The sequence below is a fragment of the Dreissena polymorpha genome, chromosome 3 (genome assembly GCF_020536995.1).
Source record: "Dreissena polymorpha isolate Duluth1 chromosome 3, UMN_Dpol_1.0, whole genome shotgun sequence".
In the NCBI taxonomy this organism is placed as follows: Eukaryota; Metazoa; Mollusca; class Bivalvia; order Myida; family Dreissenidae; genus Dreissena; species Dreissena polymorpha.
This window is the reverse complement of record NC_068357.1, coordinates 41,192,670-41,205,709: the sequence shown is the minus strand read 5'-3', so window position 1 is coordinate 41,205,709 and position 13,040 is coordinate 41,192,670. Positions and strand designations below refer to the sequence as shown.

Below are 13,040 nucleotides of genomic sequence, written 5' to 3'. Positions count from 1 at the left end.
TTCTGATGCGTGAAAAGTAATCTCTCCTGGCTTTTTCCCTTGAAGTTTAATTCATATGAATTGACACTTAATATTGCTGTTAGTTTACCGAGAAACGACTCATCCGAAATTATTTCTACTAAAATGAATTTCTGTTCATGTATAAAGTAAAGCAAAATAGGAGATTATCGAACTTAAATTTAGCAAGAAAATGGTTGATTTCTGTGATATTTATTTATCTTAATATCATTTAATAAATGTAAATGTTACATCAAAGCCCATTATTTTAAAGTGTTTATATGGATAGCGCTATATTTAATATGGCTTGTTATAAATTTAAATCGCTATTTTTATAATGCGTCTCTTATAGTTATAGATATATTTCACTATTCCATTCATTATTAGCTTGATATATTAAAAAAAATGGAGCCCGTCTTTTAAAGTATACGAATGGGAAGTGTTATGAAGAAAGTGCAAATATGTATATTTTCTACACACAATACGTAATTCTGAAATACTCTGAGTTAAGTTACTTTTATTTATTAAGTTACCATTACGCATGTATTTTAATATATGAAAAGTTACGTGTCTATGCCCAAATAATTCAATTTAAGATTCATATGTTATGTACACATATACGAAAATATTAGACTCTTTGCGCACAAAGAAGGAATAAAATCGGACTTACTGAATTCCAAATGAGACTACCCGCTCTGCCAGAAACCGATACTCCGTGGGGTCGAGGTTTAGCGCGGTCTTATATAGTTCTCAAAAGATATCGCCATAAGTCGTTTGACAGATGCTGAGACAAAGATCAGCTTAACATTTGACATTGAACGTGTACAAAGGGATTACCGTTATGCCTATCCAGTCAGCCGTGTGATCCGTCTTGATGAAAAACGTCTCACCCTTGTGTGCCGGCGCGCAAATAACAAATCTGCTTGCTTGCATTTAAAACAATCCGAAAGGGCGCAGTCTGAGAAAAAACTATTCCACTTTTAAAGCAACACTTACTTTTTTGTATATAATTTTTCGATTATTTATGCGCTGATTTTGTCAAAATTTGGCCATTTTACACATAATTGTTTAAAATTTCATAGAAATTTTATTTGAATTGATCCGCAATTCAATGAATTATTATAAACCTAGCTTTATTACTCGTAATAAAGTAATTAAAAGATACACTATAAAACGAGTATTGTAAGTTTTAATTATTAAATAGTTGATCACAATTAAATTGCATTAAATAAGTATTCATATTTTGTATTTTCAGCATCATGTATGTTAAATATATCTCTGATAACATGTTAACACTCTTATAGACAACACATATTATCTTATAAAAGCCGGTGGAATATTTATCAATTCCAGAATGCGGGTTCATATTCCCATAGAGTTCACAGAGTTGCGCCTTTACCAACGTTTGCCACTCGACCCATAACTATTTGATAATATGATACCGTATGATATTGATGCCTCATTACATGTTCGTTATGTGGGTTGCAATACTTGTAAAATGTACATGTATTACACGTGCTTTAAGGGCTGGTGTTCAAATACGTGGTTGTTTAAATGATCGATCAGCAATATGCAATCATCGTATGGCAAAACCGCGCTTTTTATTCAAAAAATGTGTTTCAAAATGCAAAAAATAAAATTAAAATTAAACCATGGGAAATAAACTTAAAATATTCCAATACTTCTATTTACACGTGCAGACCGAGTAAACAAACACGAGGACATGGTCCAGCGAGTTCAGCGCGTTCAGCATTAATGATTTTAATGAAACAATTTAGACCATATTTTTTTATAGCAGCATATACAATTTCAACTCGATTCATTTAACCCATTTTGAGAATTAGACATGAAGATGCACGTTAGAAGTGCGATTGTTCTGTGAAACGTGAGCAGTCGATACAAAACAAATATTCAGACCGATATGAAATTCGAAGGTGTCTGGTAAAAAAACCAACGCCGTATACTGTTATAAAGCATACAGGGCATGTTTTATGTGAGTTAAAAAATATCCAATTGTGAACGGTAATTTTTTTTTCGGTGGCTATAATTTATCTTTATATATATATTTTTGATTCGCTTTGTTTGTTTAATCATGTACATGAACGCGATCAGAAGCCACATCGTCACAAATTGTTTTTATGCTCGGAAATCAATTTGAAACAACGGATCATTAATTGTTTTCGATTGCTTATTAATTTAATAGAAGGCTGTGGAAACTAAAACATTAAATAATCACGCGGCGGACATATCGAAGTTATGCTTCATTTAAAAAAGTCGTAACATATGTTTTGGAAAACAAATTCCTTTATTGCGTTGCATTTCAAAATATAAAATACCTTCGAGGAACGTCAGCTTGTGTGTCATAGGTTAATTACAAATGTTGTAAGTTCAGTCGGTCACGTATGTCTCAACGTTAATCTTATTTCATTCTGTTGTTGTTCGGAATGGGGCATAGTGTTACTTAAGATATAAAACATTTGTATCTTTATGTACTCAGTTTGGTTGGAGGTAATCGGCTCAGATTGTTTGCATAGAACGCTCACTTGAGAATGAAGAATAAGTGTAAAAAAATCCATTGCGATGTTTAAAAAAAACCTCAAGTGTGGGTAACAATATACAAATTCCAATCAGTATACAATTTAATTAAAAGCCTTCAATTTGACTCAAAAATAAAAGTGAATAAAAATTAAGCCTAAGCAGTATGTGTGCTATAAATAAAATTCATTGTTTCTTCCCTGTCTTAAATCAGGTCACAATGTATTAAATGATACAAATTATACATGAACATTTATACAAAAAAAGCATCACCGGTCTTGCGTTAATTTTATTCACCATTATATAACATGTACTTTTTGAGCAAAATTGAAAAATCTCTCATTGGGTCAAAATAATAAATAACCTATGCTATTGGCAACATGAAGATATTATATAAGCAAAGATACATCCTATACAATTTAATGAAACCACACGCTACCAATAAAATGTAGTACACAAGTTAAATTTGTATAATGTTAATGTCATCCCTAAAACGGACATTTTTTAACCACATCATTGGAATTGTAAAAAAAGTCTGTGTTATAGGATTCTGCGAAACGGCTCATATAAGTTTTTCTTCGTAGTGTCATCATAAAAGAAAAATAACCGACTATGTCACAAAACATTACGATTTACCAGACCAAAATACCAGTGTATAGCTAGCTAGAAATACAATCTAAGCTAGTATAACAGCATCTCACCAATAAAACATGAGTACAATATAAAATCACAAACATAACACCAAACAGTATCACACTTGACCTTTATCATTAATAACTTAATTAAACCACGTGTGAATCGGCTTAACTCATAAATTGGAAATGATTTACATGTCTTTGCACATTTCATGCGTTGTCTTTTAAAAGACTTCTGTCAAACTACTAAGGTGATTATTGTAGAGGCCAAGAACTAAACCCAAACTGCCACCTAGCATTACATGGGCAAGCCTATATGAAAACTCCGATGAATAACCCTTTTCACACAGTAAATATAAACTCAACTAAATTTTTACTTTTTATTAAAGGACCTTATAACATAAAAACATAAAAAATGGTTCTGGCATATAATGTCTCGACTCCAAGCAGCAAGGGCCACCTGCGAACATGGCAAGCCCAAACTAACTGCAAATAACTAACTGCACAAATAAATTGTATATGAGTGCTGACTCCGGGTGACGGCCATCAGCACTCCCAACAAAATCATATATATTTTCCCCCAAAAATGTGCCAGGTAAAAAGCGTCCATCCGGCACTGATTGCCGTCTCGACTCCAAGCAGCAAGGGCCACCTGCGAACATGGCAAGCCCAAACTAACTGCAAATAACTAACTGCACAAATAAATTGTATATGAGTGCTGACTCTGGGTGACGGCCATCAGCACTCCCAACAAAATCATATATATTTTCCCCAAAAAATGTGCCAGGTAAAAAGCGTCCATCCGGCACTGATTGCCAAGGAACTGTTAACTTCAAGCGACTGTCGACGAACCCGAGGTGTCCGAACTGCCCCATCGGAAGTGGAGTCGTGACCGACCTGTATCCGACGTTTGGTACTCTGCGTCTACACGGCAAACTGAAAAACGCAACTCAAACCAGCAGAATATGTAATATACTAAAACCAAATCTAGTACGGAAAACAATCAGTTTCCCCTTATGTTATTAAAATTAATGTGGACAGGCAAATAAAACTTAAAATAAATCTATATTTACCCTAAGCCTGACCAAATTTTTAAATATATAACGGACGCAGTAAAGTGTGACAGAACAACACTGTGTAAAAACAAACTACATGGGTTGGGTGGGAGGGGAGAAAATTTACAACCTTTTGTTTGTGTAGATAACAATGAGAAAGAAATTTTTAATCTGTAAAATTCGCTACTTCGGTTAAAAAACACCAACAATAAGAAAACTGAAAAACCAGCCCAGCAGTGGCCCAACAATAAACAGGTCTATTATTTAGTAATAGACTATATTATTGTAGAGGCCAAGAACTAAACCCAAACTGCCACCTAGCATTACATGGGCAAGCCTATATGAAAACTCCGATGAATAACCCTTTTCACACAGTAAATATAAACTCAACTAAATTTTTACTTTTTATTTAAGGACCTTATAACATAAAAACATAAAAAATGGTTCTAGCATATAATGTCTCGACTCCAAGCAGCAAGGGCCACCTGCGAACATGGCAAGCCCAAACTAACTGCAAATAACTAACTGCACAAATAAATTGTATATGAGTGCTGACTCCGGGTGACGGCCATCAGCACTCCCAACAAAATCATATATATTTTCCCCCAAAAATGTGCCAGGTAAAAAGCGTCCATCCGGCACTGATTGCCATATGGCCACCCAACAACGCTGACCCAGCGGCCCAAATGCCCCAACCTCGAAACCAGCTGGGCCAGAGATGACGGGTGGCCACTGCCAAAGAACTTTGGCTGCAGGGCGGATGGACGCATGCTTGGAGTCGGAAGCAGTAAACTGTAAACACAAGGCAAAGATATGAATAAAAACTAGCAGCAAAAATGCATACAACCCAGCAGAAAAAAAATGCATAAAAACTAGCAGCAAAAAATTGCATAAAAATTAGCAGCAAAAAACTTTCTTTTTTCTTTTTTCATACATATGAGTAAGAAAAATATGCATACAAACTAACTGCAAATATCTATTTTTGGACTCAATAGCAACACCAACATACATAATGTTTGGGATTTAAAATTGTAAGAACCCCCAAATTTGTGTATCTAGAACTTCAGTAATGGATTGGTGTATTATGCTTTATAAATTTTTCAAGCCCTGCAGACATATTAGAAAGAAAAATATCTGTACCCAGAGTTGACAAGTGGACTCCGTCCTTCTCAAACAAATGTTCCTCAAATTTTCCAAAGTCAGAGTTGGCCAAGTAATGCCCTCCACATGCCAAAGCCCTAGATGAACCATGACTATTAAGGCGCTTTCTTGCTTCGTCCATAGCAACTTTATTATCAGAATATCTCCAATTTGACCTTGGAAGCACTGCAGACCATACAATCTTAACACTTGGAAATATAGACAGTATAGTCCTGAATAGCTCGACAATCAATTTTCGAAGGTCCACCAGTGACCGACGACCAAGATCATTACCACCTAAATGTAACACAATATAGTCTGGAGAATTACCCACATTGGCAAGCGAAAGAAATTTTTTCTTTGATACTGCAAGTGTTAACCCACTGTACCCTTGCCACCAGATGATGTTGGGTTCAAGGCAGAGGTTGGCTCCTTCAGGTCGTAATCTTGCTGCTATGAAGGCTTGCTTGATTATTGATGAACCCAGTATCCAGATGGTTTTCCCTAAATACAACTTGGTTTTTGTTAGTCACATGAATCTAACTATATGAACCATACCTTTTAATGGGGGTTATTTATTAGGCTGGGCATGACAACAGGAACAGGACGAACATATGTTTGGTAGGCATTGGAAGCCCATCTGCCTGCCTGTTTAATGATCTCCACTGAATAGCCTAGTTGGGAAGCTGCAGTTGCTGCTCCAATTCTGAAGGAGTGGGATTTGTAAGACCCATAATTTAGACCCAAAAGAGAAACCGTTTTCTTAAGAATAGCAGAAAAATTGGTAACGAGTAATTGGTTGTTTGTTAAAGTGCAAAAACAAGGGACCAGGCCCTTGAGGACGAACATGAAGATACTGGTTAAGACACACAACTGGGCCAAATTCACTGTTTGACCTAGTAATTTTGAGCGCTACCCCTTTGCCCAACTGATCAGTTTTTGAATGCCGGATTGAAATGATTACCCCATTGTGATCAAATTGTAAATCTTCTATTGCCAACACCGCTGCCTGTAAAATACTATCACCTTTTTTAGGAACAGCTATTTCGCCAACTCTTAGAAAACCGAAAAACGCTAGCATAAAAGCTGCAGTGAACAGTTTTGCTTCGTAGACACTGGAACACACAATATTAAGTTTGCTTACTATCCCTTGCAGTAACGAGAGGGTAATTGGAAGCCTATTATCGTGTGTTTTCTTATCTTTTTGCATTCCTTCCACCATTTTTGAAACAATGAACTTTTTGGTAGGGTCAACAACATCAAGCAGCTTGCAATGAAAAGCTATAGAGCTTAAGTATGATTTTGCTGTTTTGTGGGATAGTTTCTGTAGGGATAGACATGCTACAAATCGAACCATCTGTTCAACTGTAGGCGGCCAGGCATCTGACAAGCCGTATTGCCTTTTAAACTCGGAGTATCTCTCTAACCCAACGATGTATGCCTTTTTTGTATTAGCAGCAAGGGAATTGTCTAGCAATCTATTAGCCTCTTGTTGCAGATCATCAGTAAAAACTCCGGCGGGACTGATTCTGGACTCGCTTGTGCCTCTGGTGCTAACTGTTGTAACCTGTGAAACTGTTTACGAGAAATTGCATCAGCGATGTAATTGGACTTTGATGAAATATGTACTGCTTTAAACACCACCGAGTATTTCATAACTAACAACACAAATGTTCTAACCAGAAACATCAAACGTTTCGACTTGGAAGACTGTTTGTTTATCACTTCTACCGAACCTAAATTATCAATATGAAACTTAATCTTCCTGTCCCTCAAAAAGACCCCCCAGAGCCATATTGCCAACAAAACAGGGACCATCTCTTAAAATGTTATATCTGATAAAATAGGTTGGCCTTGCCATTGAACAGGCCATGGGCAATAGGCCCAATTACCTCCAAAATAACAACCACAGCCAAGAGTAGCACCAACTGCACTATTAGTGTAAAGATGAAGGACAGAGTTATCCAACCATACTTTATTTGGAATATGTACAACGCCATTAAAATCTTCAATAAATTGAATCCACATCAGGATGTCTTCTTTCATTTCACCATTAACTCTTATCTTATAATAGGACTTTTTTAAGCCACACATAGCATCATAAAATCGGCGCAAGAATGCCCTACTTGCTCTTACTGCTTGACTACAAAAACTCAACTTCCCAGTCAAAAACTGCAATTCTTTTAACGTAAGTCTCTTTTTTACTAGACAATTTTGCAAAAGCTTCAAAAGTTCTTCCACTTTTTTAGCAGGTACTCTAACAGTCATTTGCACAGTATCTCATTCCAGGCCTAAAAATGTCAGTACTGTTGTTGGGCCGACCGACTTTTCCACCGCAACTGGGACTCCCATTTCGGTGCATAATTCCTCGAAAGTAGAAACTAGCATGTTACAATGATTTGACCCAGCTGCACTTCCAAAAATAAAGTCGTCCAAATAATGATCTAAAGTTTGACTCCCAGTTTTGAAACTTACTAGCCAATGTATAAAAGTGGAGAATGATTCGAATAAAGCCGGAGCAATAGATAAACCCATTGGTAAGCATTTGTCAACATAATACTGGTTGTTGAACTGAAGCCCCATCAAGTGAAAGTCCCCTGGGTAAATAGGCATTAAACGAAAAGCCGATTTAATATCTCTTTTTGCCATCATTGCTGACGTACCTAAACTAAATAACATGTCAGCCACTTTGTCAAATGATGTATATTTAACAGAAATGTCTTCCACACTAAAACCATCATTGACACTTGACCCATTGGGATACGACAGGTGTGTAATTAACCGCCAACCCCCGTCTGGCTTCTCTAAAATGCCTAATGGACTTACTTTTAAATTGAAAATTGGTGGGACTTTGAAAGGACCTGAAATTCTACCTAAGGAAATCTCTTTGTCAAGTTTCTTTTGGACTTCTGAAAAATGCACTTTTGTTGAAACCAAATTATTCGCTGAAGAACCTAGATGTGAACCCTTATAACCCAGCTTAAAACCTTGCTTGAAGCCATTACTGAGCACAGAAGCTACTTCTTTATTTGGATATAACTGAAGATATTTAGAAATCGCAACAACATTGATTGGCGACTTGCCAAGAGACCAAACTGAGGTATTAGTATCTGCTAAACGGGCCCCGGAGCCCCTGAATTGGGCCTCTAGGTCGGAACGTGTAAGCTCTAGGCCTGTACGAGGTCTGGGTGACAGCCCCCCTGACAGACCCTCCTCCCAAGGAACTGGTGTTGCGAGGCTTGAGATGACATACCCCGATTGAACAGCCGGATCTGGCTGGCTTGCTGCAGGCTGCATCTGGTCGCCCAGTTGTTGACTGAGAGGCAGCCGGTCGGGTTGATGGCCGGACTGTTGGTTTGAAGACCATTGGCCGAGTCGATGGCTGGGGGTGAGAGGCAGCTGGACAGGCTGTTGGTTGGGAGGCAGCTGGACAGGCTGTTGGTTGGGAGGCAGCTGATCGGGCATTTGGGTGGAAGGCAGCTGACGGGGTTGTTGGCTGGTGCCTGGTAGGTTTTGGCTGGGATGCTGGTGTAGTTTGACCGACGGACGGCGCCTTTTCCGGTTTCGCGTTTCCATGTGTGCAATAAAATAAACAATAAAGATAATAAGTAAATACCGAAAAAAGCCATATTTGGCTTATAGCTAACCCACTATAATAATTAACAAACCTTTTAGAGATTTATTGCATATGAACTAAAACGTGACTCAACAAACTGTCTTGGTAATTATAAATAAATGCGCCATAAGACCACCTCTTAACTGCAGTAAGTACCGACTATTGCCGCATTGCCACAATTAAGTTCCTTTTACTATTGCTACTTAAAAACCAACATTCATTTAAAGTGTTTATGATAAACCTGAACATAGTGCCCGCCCTAATTGAATCTGAAGCAACCCACTCTCCAGAAATTGAATAATAACGCTAAATATATTTTGACATTTTTGTGCTGACCAAAAGTAATATGTTTGTTTAACACGCCACGGGAATTCCTTTATTTCGATTGAAATTTACCCTCTTACTGCCAGTGAGATATTAGCCTATTTTCAGAAAATAAGTATAACATGGTTATTACACTGAATACACGAATGCATATCAACTACGTTTTCTCATAAAGCTTGAAATTGTTTTTGCTCTTTCTACAATTGCTTAGATCAGACGCCATGTGACCGATCCACTTTTTCCCCACCACTGTACAGAAATCCGTAAACTACAGCCCGTAAACTCAGCATCCATCATAAATATCACAAGAATTGCTAAGAAACACCTTTTAACTACCGGCTTCTAACTTTATTTTACATATTTAATAAACGTTTACTAGAATAGATTAGAAATAATTAAAGGAGAAAATTTACAACCTTTTGTTTGTGTAGATAACAATGAGAAAGAAATTTTAAATCTGTAAAATTCGCTACTTCGGTTAAAAAACACCAACAATAAGAAAACTGAAAAACCAGCCCAGCAGTGGCCCAACAATAAACAGGTCTATTATTTAGTAATAGACCATATACTAAGGTGATTATGTTCTCCATTTATATGTCGTCAAGAACGAAATATTTGGTTGAAACATTATTGTTTGAATCAAATTTAAAACTATCAATATCGTAATGTAATTTCACAAAAACTAGCCTTTTAACTTACCTAATTAATATATGGTCATTTGAGTATCATTATTTGGAAAAATGGAAGTTCTTTAAATTGTATTTGTATTAGCTTACAAAACAAATAGTAATGAGAATTTCCTTTTGGATTTAATTTTAGCATCACAACTTCATATGAGTGTTAATTGTGTCAAAACATCGGTAGATCAAACATTATGATTATTAATGTAAGCACAGAAAACTGAGCACAGAAGTAAATAAATCAAACTATAGGCTTCAGAATGGAAAATACGCTTTAGTGCACTACTGGTGATGTTCATGACTCTAAATTTATTTCAAAAGAATTACATTAATAGTTTCAATATAAACAAACATTAATGTCCAGACCTTACTTATCAGATATGTTTGTGTGTACTACTATCAATGTCATGAAGGCAAATAGTTTTTCAAGTATTTATCGTTTTTGTGACTCTAAGTTTCCCCCATAGAGTTATTTCAGTAAGGACAAGTTTTAGCTAGTTATGTCCGCATCGTTGAGCTGCTAACTGAAGGTGTGCCAAATACAAACCACTGTATTTGCTAATCTGTTTGAAACAATGGTATTTACCGGGTATTCTGAGTTCATTGAGTATAATAATTTGCAATGCATAGTTGAAGCACTTGTAATATGTGTTTAATTACCGTACTGAGAGAATGCAATGTTTACTATGTAACTTACTAAGACATACAAACCGTTGCCAATATTCTTCATCGTGTGGTTTTGGTCACTCCATTTTCTATAGAGCGTCAGATCTTTACGGAACCACACTCACATAGTTCATTCGTCATCCATTATAAGAACACCAACATGAACATTTTTCGATTCAATGCAATAACCAGCTATCCTACAACACCAATTTAATCGCCTTTGAGCTGCCTGTCGAATTTTTGTTGCATGATTAGGAACCATGCTGCACTTAGCTATATGATTTTCTTGCAACTTTTGGAGCGAAAACCACATGCACGGATTGAGCCTTATATGTTCCGATCATAGTTCCTACACCTGATTTGCTATCATAGTATCTGCACGAGCTTCTTTTCTGCTATCCCATGCCATATTTGAATTGCCCTTCAGGGCGGCCTGTTGCAAGATCCCTTTAATGTGTATGGTCTGATTAGAATGAGGTTTGAGCACTACCAGCTTACATTATGAACATTAAGATCATCATTAACTATTTATTTTATTCTAGTGTGCATAAAATATACTTTTGTTTATTATGCAACTGATCGGAAGATAAATAACAGTGATACATTGACACAATGAAGTCTGAAACAAAATGTATACATACATTGTGTTTTTAAATATTGGATTATCATATTTGATAATGGATATTTTTGTCTAACACTTTTGTCTATTGAACAAATGTGTGGATACTTTAACATTTGTCCCGGTAAGATGACTGTTTACCTCATCATGTGCAGAACAAAATCGGGGTTTGTTTGTACGATTTAGAATATTTTATGACAAAATAAATGGTTTATGGTTTGCTGCTATACATACCCGAAACAATCGTATACGAATCTACCCGTATGCCATTCTGTTGGAATTCGTCAGTTGTTTGTCTTATTTCTGTATACCAGGACTTCAGGCGAATGTATGACAAAAAAGCTCGTTGTTAACTTTGTTTTTGATACAAATTTTGCCTTTTTCGCGTGGCATCATTAAAAAATAGCGCAAAAACTATAGAAAATTGTTGCTGTTTAATATCCGAAAATCCTAATATTTATCTATTTGATTGGGTTTTGATTATAGCGATAAATATATCTTCGGTTCAAAAAGTGCCACAACACTCATTAAATTGTGACAATCGTTATTACTTTTTTCGAACCCGTTAAGTCTAAATTTACCGATATGTACACTACTGGTGATATTACTTGTTAATATTACGAATTGTCGTTCAAGTGTGGTCAGAAATATACAAAATACAACATTACTGTTAAGTATATTGACACTATGGTCAAATAAACTGCCACACAAATAAAGGATCGATCTTTATGATAGGATTAAAGAAACGTATCTTTAATCACATCATAAAGATCGATCCTTTATGTGTGTGTCAGTTTATTTGACAACTTCCCCTGAAACACATCTTTATATTCCACAAATACGTCCACCAATGCGTTTATTTCTTGTATCGACCATTTAATTTTTCTCTTTTTAACTACTGCTTCCATGTTTTAAGTGAAATCATTGTTTATTCACACATTGAGATGTTCTCTAATATTTCCGCGCTTTCACCATATTCCTTTGAGAGAGTATTTAAACATATCAAAGACGTTCAACGTCGGTTTATAGACCCACACTTACACATTAAGAAACACGTATGTAGCTTTATACTTACCTTAATTTTCATCTGTAAAGTTAGACCTTGTACCAAAAAGGCTTCTCTGCTGTGTTTGTTCTCCAAAACGAAAACACTCCAGAAAGACACAATTTTACATACGCGGATCGAAAGTTACAAACAAGCGGAAACGCCAAAACGACGAGTACCTTTATTTGTCGTATCGGTAGAAGAATATGGCGGCAATCAGGGACAAAAACAAAATAGATACAAAGTATCATACCACATGTTGAAAATTACTTTTCAACGCATGTATTTTAATTCAAAACATTGTCGCAAAATAATAATTATATATGATTTTAATACTAGAGTGATTTGTTGACGTCAGGCTAACGTGCATTTTCTTCTTTCGAAATACTTATTTGTAAAAATCAATCCATGTTTATTTTTGTATATTTTGCCTCACCACTTAAAAAAGCCGGTTACGGGGATATTATATATTACTTTTACCATATTATATCAGTTGATATGTTCGGTTCTGTGGAAATGTGCAGATTAAATCAGCGCATTCTTTTCACTAATCATCTTTTGCAAATGTTTTATGCAAATGTGACTTTTTGAACAAGTGCCAAATATAAATATACATGTAGCGCAACTTAATATTAAGTGAATATAATACATGTAATCCATATACTGATATCATATAAACGTGTGTCAGACTCAAGTTATAATAATAATTCTACATATCATGCAAGATA

The 13,040-nt window shown here is 35.9% G+C and overlaps 1 protein-coding gene and 1 long non-coding RNA gene across 2 annotated transcripts in view; one reads left to right on the top strand and one right to left on the bottom strand.

Annotated features, from left to right (window-relative positions):
• LOC127873807 (protein PF3D7_1417600-like) overlaps positions 1 to 13,040 on the bottom strand; it is a 107,869-nt gene that overhangs the window by 20,135 nt on the left and 74,694 nt on the right. The window lies entirely within an intron of this gene.
• On the top strand, positions 3,841 to 5,046 carry LOC127873820 (uncharacterized). The gene is made up of 2 exons (XR_008046399.1): positions 3,841 to 3,954; positions 4,843 to 5,046. It is a non-coding gene; the product is annotated as an uncharacterized LOC127873820 (long non-coding RNA).